Source organism: Mandrillus leucophaeus, unplaced genomic scaffold (assembly GCF_000951045.1).
Source record: "Mandrillus leucophaeus isolate KB7577 unplaced genomic scaffold, Mleu.le_1.0 Scaffold498, whole genome shotgun sequence".
Lineage (NCBI taxonomy): Eukaryota > Metazoa > Chordata > Mammalia > Primates > Cercopithecidae > Mandrillus > Mandrillus leucophaeus.
This window is the reverse complement of record NW_012105342.1, coordinates 600,249-606,725: the sequence shown is the minus strand read 5'-3', so window position 1 is coordinate 606,725 and position 6,477 is coordinate 600,249.

Sequence of the window (6,477 nt, the reverse complement as noted above, 5' to 3'; positions counted from 1 at the left end):
TACGAAGGACACAAATGAAGAGATGCAGAGGGGGAGGTACGGGAGAGGGAGCACGAAGCTTCGATGCCCTCCCCAGGGACCGCCCTCCAAGAAGCAACCCGTGTTCAGCCATCCAAGAGCTCCTGGCATCCAGTTCTTCGGGGTTTTTATGGAAGCTTCACGACTGATTAAACCACTGGCAACCTCCAGGCTGGGGGGTGGAGTTGAAAGTCCTGACCTCTAATCCTGCCTAGATGTTTCTCGTAAGCTGCTCCACCCTCCCTAGGGGCTGCCAGCCAGCAGGTAATTCATTCCTGTACAAAAAGGCATCACTGTGGAGTTGCTAAGGATTTCAGGAGTCATGTGCCGGGAAATGGGGTTCACAATATCACAGGGGCCATGCTGGAGCTCCCGTGAGCCTGAGTCACCCAGCCTCGTCCATAGTGTGCTCAGGAGCCCTGCACTGTAGGGCAGGATGTGCATCCCGTGCATGGGACACGGGACACAGAGGCAACAGAGGAGCTTGGAAGTGTGACAGGACTGGGCCATGACAACCCATTCTCCTGCCAAGGAATAGTGAGAGAGAAGGCTCCCCAGGGCGCAGCCACAGCACACCTAGGGCGTCCATGGAAGCAGACCCCATGCAGGCCTCTCCCTGTGAGTTCGGGTCATCTGAGACTGGTCATTTGAGCCCCGGCCATGTGCTGTTGATGATGTGAGACCACAGCCTATCCAGGAATCGAAACTGAGGCATCTGCTCCAGCCACCTGTGATTTATGGGCATTAATTGCAGACCTGCTCCTGTCTTATAAAATCAGGATGGAGCCGCCACTGCTGAGGCAAGGAAAAGATTTGTCTAAAATATTGGCTGCTGTCGTCGATACTGGGACCTCTTGAGCCAGGTCCCTTCCGCATTCTGATGAGGTAAGGCTGCCCTGGAAGAAAAAGGTCTCCAGAACATAAATCTATTTGACACCAAATGTGTCCTCACGGCGAGCCAAACCCCCCTGTGCAGGAGCCAGAGATACAGACACAGAAAAAGAGGAGCTGGTTCTGCCTTCAAGGACAGAAAGAAAGAGAAACTGCCTGGTGCTAAAGCAAGCCCTCTTTGCAGCTCATTCCAAGCCCAAACCAGCTCCTGCAACTCTTGCCAAAGCCGTAGCTCTTCACGGGGATGGAAAACAAGCTCCTCCTGTGTGGCCATCGGGATGGTTTTCTCCTCCCCTCGTGCCTGCTGTAGACGAGGGGCGTTTCCTCACGCCGTGACTGTTGCTTTGGCCAATGGATCATTAGCAGTGAGGTGTGGGCAAAGGCCTGCAATATGCTTGTGCGTACAGTTGGCTCCGCTCCTGGGCTCTGGCCCTTCACCATGAGAACACGTCCAGGTGCTGCTGATCAAAGAAGAAGGAGCCTGCGGGGCACGTCGGAGGCCACCCTGCCGCTTAGAGCCCAGTGCAGCTGAGCCCAGTGGCCTGCACAGCCTTGTGTGACGTGCTACAAGACACTGAAACTGTGAAGTTGTCTGTTACACAGCATTATTGTGCCAATAACCCGTCACCACATCCAGGACTTTAGAGAAGCAAGACGCTGATAGGATGCTCCCGCCACCATCTTCAGAATTATCTGAAAAACAACCCTGACACCAACATAATTTTTTTTTCTCTCACTTCTTCAAAGTATATTATTCCCTCAGTCTGTGAGTCAGGGGTTATTTTATTTTTAAAGTTTGCTGCCTCCTCAGTAGATATAATTTGACCCTAATTTTGTAAGACATGAATATATATAAATATATTCCAGAGATGAGACTGAAATGCTCAAGATAGTGACAGCAGTATTTCTGGGTTGAGAGATCTAGAGTGACTTATGTTCCACTGAAAACATTTCTATATTTGTTCACATTTTCTATAATAAGTCATTATTTTATGATCAGCTATATATACTTGATTTTTGAACAGATAAAGCTTAACATAAACATGGTTTAAACATAAAGTTTACTTCCCCAGAAACTTTGTTCACAATGTCAGAAACACAGGGCAGGAAGATAAGTCAATCCTTGCGCAACGGAGTCACTGTTCACCCTGGGAAGGGAGGTAACTGCCAGAAACCCAGACAAAGGGATCCTCAGATGCTGTTGGCCTCTTCTGCTTAGGAACTGATGGCAGAAAATATTTGTCCTTGAGAAAGCCAGCCCCTGATTAAATGTTACTATGCTCTGATACAATGTCAGTAAATCATTTCCAAAACCCCGAACACTGAAATAGTGGGAGGTGGCCATGACCACTTGGGTGATTTCTCACCTGGGAGGACGTCATAAAGGTGAAGACAAGCACTGGGATACAAATGTGCTTGCAATGGGGACATCTGCAGCGAGCAGAGAGTGGGGCACACACCTCCCTAGACTCGTTTCTCAGAAACACATCAGGTCACCCACTTTCTCTCCAAAAGCAGAACATAAAGTCAGATTGAGCTCATGTTCCCTTGTCCATGAATAACTGGATGTGTGAGGTTATGACAGATTTAGAACCTGCCAAAATCAGAGTGAGTGTCCTTCCTGGGCTAGAACACACTCTACTTCTCTGAAGTGGAATAAGATGGAAATTTCATAACCTCAAGGGACAGAGAACATTGCCCACTGCAGCAGATGGTAATACTCAGGGGCATCCTCCAGGGTTCGTCAGGTGGGCAGAACCAGAATGGGTCATGGGATGAGAGATCTATTACAGGAGCGAGACCTTGCCAGTTGCGGGAGGAGCTAGAGAAGCGAAGGTATCAGAGGGAAGTTGGCAGAGCGGAGGAGTCACCAATTAGCTGGTCTGAGAAATCAAGCTTGTCGCGTTGCCAAAGCTGGTCCCTGAAGGCAGAGGAGACATCTACAGCAAGCTATTTCTTCTTGGGTTTTCAGCCAAGCACCTGAAGATGGTCTGGAGCTATCGTTGGCCAGGAAGATGCCCCACAGTGAAGAAGACCAAATGGACAAGGAGTACAAGGACACGCAGGAGGCTGTGGCACCTCCAAGTGTGTCTGTCACCACACCTAACTGCACTGACCTTCAGAGGGTAATGGCTGCTGCCTGTTGATCAGAATTGGCTGAGTCCTTTCTGTAAGGAAGGAAGGGGAAAGGGAAATCAAAAGGGAGTCTGGCCTTGTCAGTTTCTACAGCGAGGCTCTGCCAGCAAAAAAACAGTGGCTATGGGCCAGGCAGCCCGCCTGCTGCAGAGCCAGCTCTTCCAGCTAAGGGCTTCTCCACCTCAGCACTGCTGATGCTTCCAGCCCGGTGATCCTTTGTGGTGGGAGTTTATCCTGAACATCCTTGGCCTCCACCCACAGGATTCCAAGGGCATAGTCCCTGCAAGTCATAACCAAAACCATCTCCAGACATTGCCAAATGTCCCCAGAGTGGTGGCAGACAAAATCCTGCCAGCTGAGAACCATCGTTTTACCTTCTGCATCTCAGAGTGCTGAACCAAGGTTTGAGAACATAATGAAGCTTATTCGGTCACATTGTGCTCACTAAAAAACATTGTTTTAAAAAATTTTAGTGAGAATAGAAAGGATTTCTATGCAATTAATAAACAGCTAAGGGCTGGGCATGGTGGCTCACACCTGTAATCCCAGCACTTTAGGAGGCTGAAGCAGGAGGATCACTTTAGGCCAGGAGATTGAGACGAGCCTAGTTAACATAGCAAGACCCCATCTCTACAAAAAGTTTAAAAATTAGCTGGGCATGGCTGTTGCCTAGCAAGTAAATAAATCCAGTGTTCTATTTTTCCATCACTGGGGCACTCATTGCCTTTCCTTCAACAATTCTGGAGATTCCACTAAGATTGCCTTGTCGATTCCCCTTGTCTGCAGCAGTGGACAGCTCAGTCTGAGGAGTGTGAGCCCTCTGAGCCCACGGTCAGGGGCTCTGCTGCTTTTCGTGGTGAGTCACTCAACAGCAATAATGCCCTTCTTGTTTGCGGGGTTATAACCTGAGTCCTGGTCAGCAGTTTCCAATGCATGACTCAGAGCGTGAGACTTTGCTGGGATGCTAAAGTGATTTGTTGACTTTTCAACCTTGATTTGTAACTTCTCTGTTAACTCTCTTTCGAAAGAAATCTTTGTCGTGGAGGAGTGAATAAGCTACTGAGCATCTGCAGAGTCCCACAGCTCTCTAAATTTCTGCCTATTCTATTTAGAGTCTGTAATTCTCATTCAAATGCATGTTGGGTCATGGAGACCAACGCTGTCCAGAAAAAAACTGGCCCAGTCTTGACTCAATCTGAAAGTCTCTCTGCCACACAAAATTGTCATTTTCCATACTTATCACAGTTATCTGTGGGTTTGTCTCTCTGTTTCTTGTTCTAAAAATTCTGCAGAAAGTTTGGGATTGAAGCATTTATGCAAGAGTCATACGTAACAATTAAAATGGTAAATTTTATGTCATATATATTTCATCACAATAAAAAATAAGTCAAATGCTGGCTGTACAAACTAAAAATAAAGAGTCAGACACAGACTTTTGGGAGGCAGCTAGAGCAGTACTCACAGATAAATTTATAATTGTAAATACTTATGATAACAAAGAAAAAAGATCTCAAATCAACAACTTAACCTTCCACAGTAAGACACTATGAAAGAACAGCAAGCTAAACCCAAAGCAAGCATAAGAAAGTAAATCAGAAGAATTAGAGAGGAATTTAATGAAACAGCAATTAGAAAAACAATAGAGAAAATCAACAAAATCGAAAGTTGGTTTTTGTTGCTGTTGTTGTTTTTGTTTGTTTTTCCTTTTTTTTTTTTTTTTGAGAGAATTCTGTCTCACTCTTGTCACCCAGGCTGGAGTGCAATGGCATAATCTCGGCTCACTGCACCCTCTGCTCTCCTGGGTTCAAGCGATTCTCCTGCCTCAACCTCCCGAAGAGCTGGGATTACAGGTGTGTGCCACCACGCCCAGCTAATTTTTGTATTTTTAGTAGAGACAGGGTTTCACCATGTTGGCCAGGCTGGTCACGAACTCCTGACCTCAGGCAGTCCGCCTGCCTTGGCCTCCCAAAGTGCTGTGATTACAGGTGTGAGCCACTGTGCCCAGCCAAAAGTTGATTCTTCTAAAAGATCAACAAAGTCGGCCAACCTTTACCTAGGCTGACTGCCAAAAAAGACAGATGAGTCAAATTACTAAAATCAGAAATTAATGAGAGGCCATTGCCACCAACTTACAGAAATAAAAAAGAATTGTGAGGGAATACTATGGACATCTGTATGCCAACAAATTAGATAACTTAGATGAAATGGACAAATTCCTAGAAAGACACAAACTCCAAAACTGATTCCAGGAAAACACAGAAGATATAAATAGTCATAGAAAAGAGATTGAATTAGTAATAAAAGAAACAATCTAGGCCAGGTGCAGTGTTATAAGCTTGTACTCCCAGCACTTTGGGAGGCTGAGGTGGGTGGATAGTTTGAGCTCAGAAATTTGAGACTAGCCTGGGCAACATGGTGAAACCCCATCTCTACAAATACGAAACAACAACAACAAAAAAACTAGCCAGGTTCAGGGGTGTGTGCCTGCAGGCCCAACTACTCTGGGAGATGGAGGTGGGAAGATCGCTTGAGCCCAGGAGGTCAAGGCTGCAGTGAGACTACACTCCAGTCTGGGCAACAGAGTGAGGGCCTGTCTCAAAAAATAAAAAGGAAAAGAAAAGAAATTCCCACAAAGAAAAGTGCAGCACTGAGGAATTCTACCAAACGTTTACTGAAGAATTATACTGATCTTTCACAAAATCTTCCAAAAAATAGAAGAGAAGGTAACACTTTCCAACTCTTCCTAGGAGCCTGATAATAGCCCAATACCAAAAACAAAGATATCACAAGAAAACCATAGACCAGTGTCTCTTCTGAGTACAGATGCAAAAATCCTGAACAAATTACTACCAAATTGAATCTAGCAATGTGTAAAAAGGATTTTACACCATAATCAAGTGGGATTTATCCCAGGGATGGAAGGTTGGCTTAATATCTAACAATAGATTATTTTAATACACCACACCATTACAATAAATGAAAAAACACACAACAATCTTACTAGATGCAAAAAAGCACTTGGCAAAGTTTAATACTCTTTCATAATTTAAAAAACCACTTTTGAAAACTAGCAATAGACGTTCCTAAGTCTGATAAAAAGCATCTGTGAAAAATTTACAGCTAATACCATACTTAGTAGACAGACTGCTTACTTTTCCCCTGCGATCAAGATGTCTGTTCTTGCCACCTCTACTCAATATTGTACCGGAAGTTCTAGCCAGTGAAATTAGGCAAGAAAATGAAACAAAAGCCACCAAAATTGTAAAGGGAAAAATAAAACCATCACTATTTGCAGATTATCTAATCCTGTCTATAGAAAATCCTAAGGGGTCTAAGAAAAAAATTAATATTAGAACTAATAAATGAGTTCAGCCAAGTTTCAGGATACAAGATCAATATCAAAAAATCAGTTGTATTTCTATACATTAGCAG